The 16,426-nt window shown below is 37.4% G+C and overlaps 1 long non-coding RNA gene across 3 annotated transcripts in view; it reads left to right on the top strand.

Annotated features, from left to right (window-relative positions):
• Positions 1 to 16,426, top strand: part of LOC140639120 (uncharacterized) — a 230,600-nt gene that overhangs the window by 26,592 nt on the left and 187,582 nt on the right. Inside the window, exons 1-2 of one of the 3 annotated variants that reach the window (XR_012035975.1) lie at positions 10,602 to 10,852; positions 15,024 to 15,224. The exons of 1 other annotated variant lie outside the window; for it this stretch is intronic. This is a non-coding gene — a long non-coding RNA (uncharacterized lncRNA). Of the gene's footprint in view, positions 1 to 10,601; positions 10,853 to 15,023; positions 15,225 to 16,426 lie in introns of those variants that run through there. One more of the 3 variants, XR_012035978.1, reaches the window with a different exon arrangement.

Raw genomic sequence — 16,426 nt, 5'->3', positions numbered from 1 at the left:
GATATGTTGTGCTTCCATTTTCGTTTGTCTCAAATGCTATTGATGTTTATTTTTCTTTTAGTTCTGTTAATATTTGCTTAGTTATATTTAGGTGTCCTCATGTTGGGTACATAAATATTTATAATTGTTATATCTTCTTGATGAATTGACTTTATCATTATAAAATGACATTCTTTGTTTCTTGTGAGCATTTTTAGCTTAAGTTCTTTTTGTCTGATATAAGTATAGTTATTTTTGCTTTCTGTTGGTTACCATATGCTTAGAATATCTTTTTCTATCCCTTCAGTCTCATCTTACATGTGCTCTTAAAGCTAAATTGAGTCTCTTATGGATAGCATGTCATTGGATCTTTTTTTCTTTTAATTTCATTCAGCTAGTCTGTGTTTTTTGGCTGGAGAATTTAATCCATTTGTATTTAAAACAATTATTGGTAGATAAGGACTTACTATTCCTGTTTTTTTTTTTTAAGATGTATTTGTTTATTTTAGAGAGAGCAGGAGTGGGAGGGGTAGAGAGAGGGAGAGAGAATCTCAAGCCGACTCTGAGCTGAGGGTGGAGCTGGATGTGGAGCTCAATCTCATGACCCTGAGATTATAACCTGAGCCGAAACCAAGAGTGTGATGCTCAACCAGCTGTGTCGCCCAGGTGTCCCTTATGATTACTGTTTTATTAATTATTTTCTAATTGTTTTGTAGGTTTATTGTTCCTTCCTATTTGCTGTATTCCTTTGTATTTTGTTCTTTTTAGTAGTATGCTTTGGCTCCTTTATCATAACATTTTGTGTATCTAGTACAAGTTTTTTCTTCATGATTACCACAAGACTTGCATAAAATACCTTATAGTTTTAATATCCTATTTTAAGCTGACAGCAACTTTAACAGCATACAGAAACTCTGTACTTTTACTTCTCTACCCATATCCCCTACATTTTCGTTTATTGATATTATAATTAACATATTTTATTGTGTATACAATAACAAATTATTATAGTTACATTTATCTTAATACTTTAAAAAACTTTTGAGTTGTGATTTGCATAGAACCATTACAGTAATGGAGAATCTGATTTTGACGACATATTTACCTTTATTGGTGAATTTTACACATTTATACATTTTTACTATGTTGATTAGCATTTGTTCATTTTAGTTTATAGAACACTCTTACCATTTCTTGTGAGGCAGGTCTAGTGTTGATGAGCTTCCTCATATTGTTTGTTTGGGAAGGTATTTGTCTTTCCTTTATTTACGAAGGGCAGCTTTGCTAGGAATAGTATTCTTCATTGAGTTTTTTTATTTTAGTATTCTGAATGTATCATTCTACTCTTTCCAAGTCTGGAAAGTTTCTGCTGAAAAATCTGCTTATAGTCTTGTGAAGGGAGGAGGAGGTTTCCTTGTAGGTAACAAATTCTTTTGCTACCTTTCACATTTTCTCTTTGTTTTTGACTTTTGAGAGTTTAATTATAATGTGTCTTGGTGTAGCCATTTTTAAGCTTAACCTGCTTGATGTCCTGGATGGTTAAATCTGCTATGGAAGCTCTCTTTTGAATTCTCCGGTTGAGTCATTGTGTTCTTCAGCTCTAGAATTCCTTTTTTTCTCTTCAACTTCTTTTCTTTCATGCATTGTTTTCATACTTTTGTTTAGTTGTCTGTCCACATGTTCTTGAGTTCACTGAACTTCCTCAAGAAAATTGCTCCTACTTCTTCGTCTGACAGTTCATAGATCTCCATTCTTTTAGCGTCGGTTATTGGAGCTTATTAGTTAATTTCCTCTGATGGTGTCATGTTTACCTTATTTTTTATGATCCTTGTATTCTTCTGTTGGTATCTGAACATTTCACTAAGCAGTCCCCTCTTCTAGACTGTACATGTTCGTTTTAACAGTGAAAGGCTTTTACACATCAGGTCAGCTTGGGTTGGCATTTGTGGGTAGGCAGGGCTTGCTACTAGGTTGGTTGGGCTGGGGTACTGCCTGTGCTCTGAGGTTGAGGAGGGCATGCTGTTAGTTGGACTCCACAGTTGGAAAGGTTTGCTGCCTGTGCTTTGCATTTAAGCAGGACTATTCACTGGGCTCCCGTGGACAGTGCTTCTGGTTGTGCTCTGAGGTTAGATGGGGCCACTATCAGTGCTCTGCAATCACCTCTGGTTGGGTGAGGTTGTAGGCTGTGTTCCCCAGCAGAGTGATGCCACTGGTTGGACTGTGCTGTTGGGCAAGGCTATGAGCTGGTATCTGCAGTCTGTCCTGATAGGGTGGGGCCTCAGGCTGTGCTTGGTGTAGCTGACTGGACTCTTCGGTTAAGGTGGAGCAGCAGGCCGGGCTTCATAATTGATTGAGGCCTTAGCATGTGGCTGCAGGCTATGCCTTATAGTTGGGTGGGCCTCATATTGGGCTTCATGATTTGTTAGGCCACTGACTGTGCACTATGCTGTTGGACAAGTTTGCAGGCCAAGCACTCAGTTGGGTGGGCCTTCAACTGCATCCTGCAATTTCATGGGGCTGGCAACTATACTGTGCTGTAAGTGGGATTATTGCCTGAGCACTCTGGTTGGGTGGGGCTGCAGGTTATACTACAGGGTAAGGAGAGGGGGTCACTTTTTGGGCTTCCTACTTGGGTGAGTGGGAACTCTCTATGTTATGTTCAACAATTAGACAGGGCTGTGTGCTGAGCTCAGTAGCTAAGCAGTTCCATAGGGTGGGCTTTGAGGCTATCCAGGGTCGCTTTTCTAATTTTCTTCATGTCTGAGGCCAGAGGCTATGCCTAATAGCAGACCAGGGTTACTGGCGTGGCTTCCTGCCTAAGTGGAGCTGTCGGATAGCTGTCTAGATCTTCTGGTGAGGCTTCAGAGTAGGGCAAGACTGGAGGCTATGTTCTGCAGTTGGGTGGAGCTGAGAATTTGCTTTTTTGCCTGGGCAGGTCTATGGAATGGTATGGCATGTTGGCTAGGCACCCATATCTTGCAGAACTGCCAGTTGAGCTCTCTGGGTAGATGGGGCTATCAGCTCTGCCCATCTGCAGAGTTGTCAGATGAGTCTTTGTTTGGGTGCCACTGCAAGCAGAAGTGTAGTTGGCCAGATTCTGAATGCTGGTTTCTTTAAGTCCTGCCTCTTTCTCCTTCTCTTCTCTATCTGATCTCCTGTGCTTGAGTTCCATAGATACTTGCAGTAATTCCTATGAGGTGAGATCTGAGTGGGTCTCCTGGGAAGTGGCCTGCAATGCTGAGGAAGCAGAATGTTCCCTTGGGGTTCTCTTGGATCCACTGAGGAAACCATGGATCCAGGGGAGCCCTGTTAGTGTGGTGCAGTGCTGGCCTGAGGGAGGGGTAGTGTGGTCAAAGTGAAACCACTCCTCTTAGACTTTTTAAAAAAGATTTTATTTATTTATTCATGAGAGACACAGAGAAAGAGGCAGAGACATAGGCAGAGGGAGAAGTAGGCTCCCTGCAGGGAGCCCGATGCGGAACTCGATCCCAGGACCCGGGGATCACAACCTGAGCCATAGGCAGATGCTCAACCACTGAGCCACCCAGGTGCCCCTCCTCTTATACTTTTAATGCAGTCTTCCTCTGTCTCCTCTTTCAGGGAGAAACTTCAACCTCACCCTTGGGTTCTAGGATTGTTAAATTGGTGTCTTGCCTATGGATAGTGGTTAACTGGTCTTGTGAAGGGAACTGAAGTAGAGGACAACCTATGTTACCATTTTGATGATATCACTTCTCCCACAATTTGTTTATCCATTCACCTGTTCATGGACATTGGAATTTTACCAGTTTTTGCCTATTATGAATAAAGCTTATATGAATGTTTGTGTACAAATCTTTGTGTGGCAATATGTTCTTATATCTTTTGGGAAAATATATAGGAGTGGAATGTTGGGCCATATGCTAAGTTATGTTTAACTTAAATGAAACTCAATTTTCTTCAGTGGTTGTACTATTTTAAATTTCCACCACTAAAGTATGAGAGTTAATTTTTGCCATTCTAACAGATAGATACTGTGGCTTTAATTTTAGTTTCTTTGATGACTGATTATTTTGAGTATCTTTTTGTGTGCTTACTTATGTGCATATCCCTGCTTCTGTCCATTTAAAAATTTTTTGTTGCCTTTTCTTTTTATCTATAATTTTGAAGAATCCTTTTCTTTTCTAGATAGATATGCATCCTCCCAACCACCATTCTTTCTTTGTCCATTTATATGTTTACCTTCTCCTAATCTATGACTTTTCAATTCATTTTTTTGTGTTTAATTTTATTTAAAAATTAATTTTTTTATTGAAGTATAATTAACAGTGTTAACATTAGTTCCAATTCTGTACATTACTCAGTGCTTACCATAAGTGTAGTCACCATCTGTCTCCAATATTATTACAATATTATTGACTATATTTCCTATGCTGTACTTTTTATCTCTGTGACTTATTTATTTTATAACTGGAATTTTGTACCTCTTAACTTCTTATCTGTTTCACTCAAACCCCTGTCCGCCTCCCGTATAGCAACTACCAGTTTGTTCTCTGTATTTAAGAGTCTATTTTTTGTTTGTTTCTTTGTTCATTTGTTTTAGTTTTTAGATTCCACATATAAGTGAAACCATATGGTATTTGTCCTTGTCTGACTTATTTCACTTAGCATAATTATCCTCTTGCATCCATGTTGTTGCAAATTGTAAGATCTCTTTCCTTTTCATGGCTAATAGTCTTATCGTGTGTGTGTGTGTGTGTGTGTGTGTTTGTGTATCTACATTCATCTATTGATGGGCCCTTAGGTTGCTTTCATATCTTATTTTAAATATTTTGATAAATGCCAATGTTAATTTTGATGAAGTCCAGTGTATTTATTTTATTTTAAGGTATTGATTTTTCTTTTCTAAGAAACTTTTCTCTACTTATAGGTCATTAAGATATTCTTCATTTTAGCTTCTGTGTTTAGGCCTTCAGTCCCTCACCAATTCGTTTTTGTGTATCTGAAATTATCTTTAATTCACCTTCAGTTTTTAAGGGGTATATTTTTAAAGATTTTATTTAATTATTTGAGAGAGCAAGAGCCAGGCAGGTTGTGGGGGAAAGGGTAGGGCAGAAGGGGAGGGAGAAGTAGGCTCTCCACTGAGCAGGGAGCCTGACGCTGGACTTGATCCCAGGACCCTGGGATCATATTCTGAGCTGACTTAACTGACTGGGCCACCAAGGCATCTCTAAAAAGTATCTTTATTTGAGATAATTAACACTTATTTTTTTTTAGATTTAAAAGTGTATTGTTCCACTTAGTTTTTGACTAGCTTTGAGATCCAGTGTGAGTTAAGGGCTAAGGTTCATTAAGGGTATATATGTGTGTGTGTGTATATATACATATACATATACATATACACATACACATACATATACACACATATACATACACACATACACACATATATACATATATGTATACATATACATACATGTATACATATATGTTCTAGCATTTTTGTTGAAAAGTTCTGTCTATTATCATTGAGTTGCTTTGGCATGTTTGTTAAAAATCAATTGATCACACAATGGGTCTATTTTTGTATTCTCAATACTGCTCCATTGATCAACACAACTATTATTTACCAAGAGGTTTGTTTGTTTGTTTGTTTGTTTATTTTAGAGAGGGAGAGAGGGAGGAGTGGGCAGAGGTGTGGGGAGGTTTGTAGAAGGAGAGAGAGAGAGAATCTGAAGCAGGCTCCATGCCCAGTGCAAAGCCTGACACAGGGCTCCATGCAGGGCTTCATCTTACAGCTCTGACATCATGACCTTAACCAAAATCAAGAGTCATGTGTTTAACTGGCCGAACCACCCAGGAGCCCCAACTGATACTTATTTCTTGCTACTTTTTATCCAGTCTGGTAAGTTTTGCCTTTAATTTATAGTAATTATCAAGTCTGTAAATTTTGCCTTTACATTTTTTGTTCTATTTATTTTGTAGGTAACTGTTAAAATGTTAAAATTGTTAAAATGACCATGTTTATGTCTGCTATCTTACTATTTTTTCTCATCTGCTTTTTGTGTCTCTATTTTTTCTTTTTGGATTACATTTTATTTAGTATTCCATTTTATCTCCTCTATTTCTGTGAAGATTTATTGGTTTAAAACAGTCTTCTGATGGTGGCTCTAGGCTTTACAATGTGGGTCTTTAACTGACAACAGTCTATCATAAATTTAGATACCATTTCATGTACAATGTAGGCATCTTTTACCAATGTATTTTCTTTTACCGTCTCTAGTACTTTGTGCAATTATTAATATATTTCCACATTTTTTATAAGCCCCACAGCACATAGTTTTGATTTTTGCTTCAAAGATCATTTTAAAAAATTAAGAAAGGCAAAAGATACTTAAAATATTTATCTACATACTTGCCAGTTTTAGTATTCTTTATTCCTTTCTACAGATCCAATTTTACATCTGGCATGGTTTCTTTTCTGCCTGAAGCATTACCTTTAGAACTTCCTTTACTGCAGGCTCTGGCAACAAATTGTCTCACCTTTTGCTTGCCTGAAATTTTCTTTAATTCATCTTTGGTTTTCAAAGGATATTTTTGCTGGTAATTGTTAGCATTCATTTTTGCAGATTTTAAAATATGTTATTCTACTCATTTTCTGGCTCAAATGGTTTCTTATGTATAGTCAGCTGTCCTTCTTATAATTGTGCCCTTGAATGGAAGATGTCTGTTTTGTTTGAGTGCTTTTCTTTTTAGTATTAATTTCTTGTAGTTTGGCTATGATATACCTCAATGTTGTTGTTGTTGTTTTTAATATATGTATTTTGCTTGGGATTAATTAATAATTAATTTATCTTCTAGAATCTATGGATTATTGTTTTTTATCACCTTTTGAAAATTTGCATCATTTGTTCAAATAATTTTTCTGTTTAATTCTCTTCCTCTATAATTCCAATTAAATGTATATTAGATACCTTGGTATTATCCTTCTCAAATATCTTGATGCTCTGTTCAGTTGTTCAGTCTGTTTTCTCTATGATTCAGTTTAAATAATTTATAATAATCTGTCTTGAAATTTCCTCATCCCTTTTCCTTCAGTGTCTAGTCTTTTCCTAGACTCATCTTTTAAGTGAAAGTATATACTCTGTAAATTCTGAGCTTGTAGTTTTAGATGACATTCTCAACTCCAATCAGCTACTTTTTGATGACCAATGTTTCTGTCTGGCTTCTAAAATTCAGGCTATTTACTGAAACTGACATCTGATCTTATCTCCCATCCCCAAACATCCACAGACTTAGGCTCTGGTGATCAATACTCTATATATGTGTTTTTTCTGGATATTTTTCTTGCATATTTTTTTGTGTGCCAGTCTGTAGGTGGGTGAATTCAAGTGTGTACTTAAAAATATATTTGTTATATTTTGCTATGCCTGGGTGGCTCAGTCATTGAGTGTCTGCCTTTGGCTCAGGTTGTGATCCCAGGGTCCTGGGATCGAGTTCCATATCAGGCTCCCTGCAAGGAGCCTAATTCTCCCTCTGCTTATGTCTCTGCCTCTCTCTGTGTGTCTTTCATGAATAAATAAATGATAAATCTTTTAAAAGAAGATATATATCATATTTTACTTATAAACTTAAAGTTTTTCCATAGCTGTCAAGATTTGGGTTACTTCAATCATCCTATTATTGGAGACAGAAGTTACCTCTTCGCTTGGGTACTCTACCTTCTTTTTTATCACCTAACGTTCCCTTCTTCTTTTGTAGTTCATAAATTTGGGTGTTGACTCTGAATGGAAGTAGGCAAGCATCTGTGGTGATTCTGTCAAGAGAATGTGTTCACTTTGGGCTCTCCTGGTTTAGAATATATACCAGTTATATTCCCTGCTGAGAAATAGCCCAGTTACTCCACTTTTGCAGTATGTACTTACTTTGTCCATTTTTAGTATCTAACCCTGGAAATGATAATCCATTGATGATAAGGTCAAATAAATAAGTATGGGAAGGAGGCAGGATGGATCATTTTCTTTTTGGCTGACACCTTTTTAGACGCAAAGCAGTGTTCATATTCTCCTCTCTTTCTATGATATCACTTACGGGAGAAATTGTGAGAAGTTTTAACAGTGCAGTCTCTGAAGTAAGACTGGCTTGACTATTAACCCTTTTTTGTTTTTGAATTTTATTTGTTTATTACTGACGTGGATGTAATGCTTACAAAGTACTAAGTATGTATACTCCATGTGTAGTACCACTAGATCAATGTTAGCTATTATAATTAATTAGTAGTATTGATATCCCAAATAAATAGTGTGTAACAGAACATTGAATAATATGTTAGGTCACAGTATCAACCCTAACATTCCTTCTATGAAATAAAGGCCTTCTGCACTTGGATCCTCATTGTGTCTTCACTGTGGTCAGCCAGCTTATTAGCACAAGTCAGACTTTTATGTGTGAAACCATTCAGATGTTTCCTACTTGGATATTATTAATGCTGTATCTGAAGTGTGGGTAGTGTATCTTTAAAAGATTGCAGACTACTATTTATGCACAAGTCACTATGGAAAAGAATTGCATTGTGTTGTAATAAAAGAACCCTCTCAACCAGAACTGAAGTGTTGTTTCCACAACACTGAAAGAGAGACTAAACAAAGCAAACTGGAAAAGCTGCTTGGTGTTGTGTGAGCAGTTCACATTGGTTTTTTTTTTTATTATTATTATTGTACTGTTTTACCACTGGCAATCAGTGTGGGGCCTTCACTTATGAAAATATAGCTGTTGGCAGTTTGGGCTCAATTTCATTCTCAAGCTGTCATAAATGATCACATGGGAAGATAATACTTGATGGGAATTTTGTTTTCTTTCCCTTTTTTTCCCTTTTATTTTCTTTGAGGCAACTTGTTAGAGAAGAGAGCAGGTAAGATTGAGATCTATGGTATAGTACAATGCTTGGAAAACACACATACATTCTCAGAAATTCTGTTCACACAGCAAAAAGATAAAGGCAGGGCCTTAATTGAATTAAAGCATTTGCCATCATTCCCACTTGTTCCCTACTGTTATCTTCATAGATTCTTGAGGAAGAACGAACATAACGAAATTTTGTTCAATATATTACCTTGCTTGAGGCAGATCTGCGGTTTTCTCGGCCCATTTTCTAATAAAGACTGAATTCATGCATTCTTGCCACAGATGTGTAACCTGAATTGAATGAAGACTTTAGACCTAAATTCTGGTTTATAGGACACACAGTTTAAAGGAGGGAGCAATAAAATGTATGTAGAAAGTGGGGCATTCTAAAGGGCATGTGGCCTGATCTCTTCAATAAGCCATTGTCATGAAAAATGAGGGGAAGAATAACAACCAAATTTAAGAAAAAATGGTACTACTCTGGTCCCTGGTTTGATCAAACCACTGTTTTCAAGAAACTATAGAAATTCAATACAAACAAGGTATAATTTTTATGAAAGAATTCTTATGAATTTTGGTAGATGTGATAATAGTATTGTGACTATAGAGAAATATCCTCACTTTTTTTTCTGAGGACTGCATACTGAAGTACATAAGGAAGACATGTCATCATGTTTATTATTTACTTTATAAAATAAATAATAAACAGCAAAATACTACATGTAGCAAATATTTCAGAATGTTAAAAATGATTAAGGGTGGGTATTGAGCTTATAGGATTCATTATTATGCCCTATTTTTCTGTAAGTTTGGAAATTTTCTCAATAAAAGCAAAAAATCTTCATGCTACTATTCCTTTTAATAACAAATAATGCTACTTATAATTGTTTTCTGAGAAGAGACTTCACAATGCATAAAATACAGACCTAGTGAAGTAGATTAAACAAAGGTTGATATAAAGATGAAAGTGTCCTCAAAGCAGAACTACAAGATATGCCAATGAATATTTAGAGGTAGTTGTCTTTTATTTTTAAGAGGACATTCAGTTTATGATGGGGATGCCGTTCTAGGTATAGGGACTAGGAAGATCAATTTCATATGCTCCTTGTAATAAAAGGAACTGTAGAGAATCAGACCACAAACTTGGTAAAGGCAGTCAGCCTGATGCGGTGGGAAGAATCTAAGATTTGCCTTCACATGGTGCTGAATTTGCCTACTGACCAGTGTGAACTTGAGCAAGTTTCTTGGGTGAGTCTCAGATGTCTCTTCTGCAAAATGGGGATAATAAAACTTTCTTTCCAGGGAATGTTAGTATTGATAATGTACATAAAGAATTTAGCACAGGGAGGTGTGAAATAAAACTCCTCTGTTTCTGTTACTGTGATTGGAAGTTCATCAGAGGCAAGTAGAAGAGAAGTGATCAGGAAATCCAGAAGAGGTGAGATTTTAGCTGAGCAATGACTAATGGAGAGGGCTTTAAGATGTGAAAAATGGCAGCAGAGGGGGCATCCCAGGTGCATTTAAGGGATGGAGCTAGTAGTACCAGCAGGTGGTTCTGTCTAATTTCAGTATGTTCCCTAGTATGGGGTAATGGAAAAATAGCTTGGGACTTGACTGTTAGAACTTTTGCTTGTCAGTCCAAGAAACTTGGACTTTGTTTTGGATGCCACGGGAAGAAGCATTGAATGGTTTCAACAAGCTTTGACATAGTCAGAGGTGTGCTGTGAAAAGATTGATCTGGCAATGGGTTTCATGTTACCTCTGGCAAGTCTGGAGACTAGGATCCTGTTGCAGAGTTTTCTGATCTACTACTTAATAGTCATTCCCTTTCTTTGTTACAGGACTTTGGTTTTTGTTGGGGATGGTGATGCAATCTTATGAAAAGGAAAAAACGATCAATCAGAAAACAACGGTGTTTACCACATATTACTTTGAAATAAAGGATGGCATTATTTAGTTTTGGCCAGTGAAATATAAGTTGAAGTCATAGGTGAGTCTTCCAAGAATGTGCTTTAGGAGTGGGAGGTAGCTTTAGGCAATTAAACTGCTGAAGGCCTTAAGAATATAAGTGTGGAAAGCCAACAATGTCTTGGGCTCCTTATGATACCATGGAGCTGTTAGACTCTTCCATGCTGCCTACTATCGGCCCTGTTGTTACATGAGAGAAAAGTAGGGTGTCTGTGTGGCTCAGTCAGTTGGGCATCTTGATTTCAGGATCAGGCCTAGATCTCAGGGTTGTGAGTTCAAGCCCAGTGTTGGGCTCCAGGCCAGGCTCCATGCTGGGCTTCACACTGGGCATGAAGCCTGCCAGAAAGAAAGAAAGAGAGAGAGAGAGAGAGAGAAAGAGAAAAAGAAAGAGAAGGAAGGAAGGAAGGAAGAAAGAGGGAGGGAGGAAGAGAGAGAAAGAGAGAGAGAAAGAAAGAAAAAGAAGAAGAGGAGGAGGAGGAAAAGAAAGAGGAAGAGAGGAAGAAAGAAAGCCCCTCCTTTCTCCTCCAGATGCTGAATATATGGCCAGTCTTGTGATATGTGCAGCTGAATTCAATCTGCAACTGATGTAAGCACCAATTAGGAAGTTTTACAAGGTGAGGAGCAAATGAGAAGCCATAGGAAGCTGGACTGAGGTCATGGCAGCATCAATAAAAGTGGGAAAGAATGGTAACTAGGAGACACACTGGTTATAGACACCCTAAGACAATTACAGACTGGATGTGTGGCTGGAGGGAAAGGGGGGAATACAGTATGACTCAAAAGCTAAAGCTTGGGTGATGAAGAAAATGGTAACATTTGTCGACAGAGCAGAGATAGCTATAGGAAGAGAGCTGGAGTGGCAAGTAAATGAAAATACAGTAAATTTTAGATGAGCAAATTTGACTCCTGAACAAAAAGTCCAGACAAGTCCAAGTGCTGAATCAGTAATATGGACTCTCAAGCCCTTAGATCAGTAGGAAGGGGAGATTGGGGTCAGGTAAGCGGTCTTCTTTCAATTCCATTGCAGGGTTTCTTTTTCTACTTCTCAGTATGAAGATGGACCATAAGTATTGGTCAGGTTTTTTAACCATGGTTTTAGACTACATCTGGGAAATATATAATCATCTCCTCTGAGGGCACAACATCTAGAAGAATGCTTTGCTTAGCTAAGGCATAGGTCCGTTCTGAGAGTAGAATGTGGGCTAGGTGACCTCTGGATGCGCTTTATAGTTCCACGATTCTATAATTATCTCCGGCTTCAAATCACTTTCTAGGGAACAGCAAATAATTCTCACTCATAAAACACAATTTGAAACTTGGAACTGAAATTACACATTTTCAATAAAGTGTTGTAATAAAGTTAGCGACTGGAGACTCCCCCTAGGAATGAAGAGCAAAATGTATTGGTTGGCCACTCGTGCAAGGCAAAGCTAAAGTCTACATTGATTCATCATGTGCAGGATGTGGATGCTCCCTATATAAGTTTTAAATATAAACCTGACAGTAAATGAAAGAGCCAAAAGGACATTGTTATTTAACCATGGAAGAGGTGCTCTAAAGTCTAAATTCTGTATCAACCTCAACTGAGAAGCTGCTGTCTACCTCTAGTTCCACATTTAGTTCCTATCCCAAACCTCTCTATTGGTATAGTGGATAGAAATTCATCTCTGGGTTCTTTATAATTTTACCAACAATAAGAGGCTGGTGTTCTTAGAAAAAGGTAGCAACATATGGGGAGCTTTATACTGATAAAAGTTTATCCTAAATTTCCCCAGATTCAGAAGTACAGTTATTTGGGCAATTTGGTTTTTTAGAGACCTCAGTATATGACAGAGAGCAATTATTAACATAAATTATTTATAGTACAGTTATTGTTTTTTTAAGGATTGTATTTTCCACAGAAGCATAGTGCTTGTGATCATAAGTGGAGGCTCATACAAATATTAAAGTGCAGTGATTTCCAAAAGTGTCTTCAGGTAGCAGGTCTCCCTCCAAAAATTATGCGATGGTCAGATGGGTTTGGAATGTTCTTGGAAACATGATCTTTGAGTTTCTTTTTTGCAGTTATTTTCAGTATCTTTTTTTTTTAAAGATTTTTTTCATTTATTTATTCATGAGAGACATAGAGAGATGCAGAGAGAGAGGCAGAGACACAGGCAGAGGGAGAAGCAGGCTCCACGCTGGGATCCCGATGTGGGACTCGATCCTGGGACCCCAGGATCGCACCCCGGGCCAAAGGCAGGTGCCAAACAGCTGAGCCACCTAGGGATCCCCTCTTTTCAGTATCTTTATAGAACCCTGGGACCCCCCCCCCCCCAAGGAAGTAATAGAAGGAGCATTTCCAACAGCATTACATCTTGGAACTATTTTAATGAGATTATTAGGGATAGAGTCCAGTTGATGCTTTCTTTTTGAGCAAACACCAATTTCTTCTCCTGACTTTGGAAACTCTCCTCCCCTTCAGTACCACAAGTTAATGGCAGATAAGACCTGAGAATAAATTACTTCACAGTTAGCTCAGTGCCTTTTTAGTTATGAGGCTTGTCCAAGTCTTCGATAAAACTTTACAAATATTAGCTTGTAGTAAAAATTTTTTAATATTATGAAATAAAAAGTAAACATTAATTTTTCCATTGCAATATTGTTAAAAGCTATTTATGTTTATATGCACTGTATTTACTTAAAATTTAATGGAGAAAATGACAAAATAAAAATACACATCTGCTATTTAAAATGATGAAATTTTAGTACTCATGATGTTTGTTTAAAATATCTTCTTTTTTTAAAAAAGATTTTATTTATTTATTGAGAGAGAGTGAGTGGTAGGGAGGGGCAGTGAGAGAGAGAGAGAGAGACAGAAAGAGAGAAGCAGACTCCTTGCTGAGCAGGAAGCCTGATGAGAGGCTGGAGCACAGGACCCAGAGATCATGACCTGAGCCAAAGGCAGATGTTTAACTGCCTGAGCCACCCAGGTACTGGGTTCATTTTAAAAGAAATAACAATAAATAATTGTTTCTGACCTCTGATCCAGTCCCTTTGCACTCTCCAGGGAGACAACTCTTAATATGAATTTGCTATGTTTCCAAATCATGCTGTTATGCTTTTTATAGTTTAGGAATCTCTATTCAGGGATCCCTGGGTGGCGCAGCGGTTTGGCGCCTGCCTTTGGCCCAGGGCGCGATCCTGGAGACCCGGGATCGAATCCCACGTCGGGCTCCCGGTGCATGGAGCCTGCTTCTCCCTCTGCCTGTGTCTCTGCCTCTCTCTCTCTCTGTATGACTATCATAAATAAAAAAAAAAAAAAAGGAATCTCTATTCAATACATATGTGTATTTGAACATAGTGAATTTAAATGGTATACAATCCATAACACCATGCAATTGTGTTTTTACATTTGACGTTATGTTTGCATATGTATCTGTAATTTATTTTATTTTTATTAAGCAAGATTTAGCTGTATTTTGTAAACATCATCCTTTACTTGAGACACATTTTACCATGTTGTTGCATGGTTATAGTGTTCATCCTTTATGCCTGGATAAGCTCCCACTGAGTTGACATATGAGAGTTTGCTTTACTGTTCTCCAGTGATTTAGGTAATTACCATATATTTTTAGCCATTATAAATGAGTAAATAGAAAGGTAAATGATACAGTTTAGGATATTTGTATCTAAAATTAAGAGAAAGCCTCATTAACCATGGCTTAAACCATAACGATTATTTGCTATTTACATAAACCAACGTCTGTTTGGCTACACAGCAATGCTTGGGATCAGAGTCAGCTTCTTTTTGATTTCTTGTGAGCTTTTCCTCATGCTTACAAGGTGACTGCAGCTGCTTCAAACATCACATCACCACAGGCCAACCTCCACGTCAGATGGAATAGGGTGGTAGAAAAAGGGCCAGTTTCTTTATGACTCTCTTTTTCAGAAAGAACACCTTGCCTAGGAGCTTATAGGGGACTCCACTTTAGATTTTAGTAGGCAGCATCAGGTGATATGTCCAAACAAGACTTAGCTCTGCAAAGGACAGAATTATCATGATTGATAATTACTCTCTTCTACCCTCCAGATCACAGTAGATGTCATCTGGCAAAGAATTGGAAATGGTAGTATATCAGTCAAGGTTCTCTATAGAAACAGAATCAGTGGGGGGTATACATCTATGTTATTATTGATATCATTTATTATAGAGAACTGGCTCACTTGACTGTGGATGTGGACAAGTCTCAAGGTCTGCAGGGTGAGTCAGCAAGCTGGAGACTCAGGAGAGCTAATGGTTTAGTTCGAAGAACTAAAGGCCTAAGAATCAGGAGAGACAGTGGTGTAATACTGTTCTGAAGACTGGCAGGCTTGAAACCCAGGAAGAGCTGACTTTTCAGTCAAGTCTGAAGGTAAGGATGAAAGCTGATGTTCTAGTATAAAGGCCATCAGGTAGGAGGATTCCCTCTTACTAGCGACAAGGTCAGCCTTTCTGTTTTATTAAGGCTTTCAATTGATTAGACAAGGCCCACCCACATTATGGAGGGTAACCTACTTACTCAATCTACCAATGTAAATGTTAATCTTATCCCAAGACACACCCTTGTAGAAACCATTAGAATAATGTTGACCAAAGACCTGGGCACCCTATGGCCCAGACAAGTTGATACATAAAATTAACCATCACAGTGGTCAGGAAGGTAGCCAACAGTATCTGCTTCAGAGGTAAGGAGTATCGTTATGTATGTATACTCCTTATATATTATTATATATACGATATTTGATGTTTTTAATAGCAGTGTGTTTCAAAGAATGGATTATTGTATTCAACTAGAGGGGAAATATTTTTAATGTTTCTGATATGTATTTTCCAAATGCTTTCTTAAAATATTTGGTAATTTGTGTAGTCTCTAGCAGTGCTTTAGATATGTTTCCTGCATTGGCATCAGGGTTAGATTTTTTTTTTTTTATGAGTTGGTTATTAGATGTAAAGTATTACTCACTATTGCTTTAATTTTCACATATTTTGATAAATAGGATAAATTTTTGCATTTCATGTATTTCCTGTATTATGCCTTTCTCTAATGAAATCTTAGCAGTACTCAAACATTTTATAGGTACCTTATGTATATTATATATAAGTATATAACATATAAGTATATATCCTCTTACTATCTCTTTTCCTATCTGTGTCTTTTCCATTGGTTCTTGCTCTCTCTCTTTTTTAAGATTTTATTTATTTGAGAGAGAGGAGGAGGGGAGAGGGGCAGAGGAAGAGGGAGAAGCAGACTCCCTGATGAGCAGGGACAACTCCTCCAAATGCTTGACTCCATCCTAGAATCCTAGGATCATGACCTGAGTGGAAGTCAGACACTTAATTGACTGAATCCCCCCCAGGTACCCCTCTTCCTTTCCCTTTTACTTAAATATTGTTACTGGTTTTTTTTTTTTTTTTTGTACACAAGTCTTTTAATTTTCTTAATCTTACCTATTTTGATCTTTTCTTTTTTAATTTATCCTTTTATTTTAATCCTTGTTATGATAAATACTTTTCCTTTCTTGTGATTTAATTTTAAGCTGCTTAGAATTTGTTGTGGAGTAAAGCATAGTTTTC

The sequence above is a fragment of the Canis lupus genome, chromosome 1, assembly GCF_048164855.1.
Source record: "Canis lupus baileyi chromosome 1, mCanLup2.hap1, whole genome shotgun sequence".
In the NCBI taxonomy this organism is placed as follows: domain Eukaryota; kingdom Metazoa; phylum Chordata; class Mammalia; order Carnivora; family Canidae; genus Canis; species Canis lupus.
The sequence above is the reverse complement of the archived record's forward strand: the minus strand, read 5'-3'. Positions and strand labels throughout refer to the sequence as shown.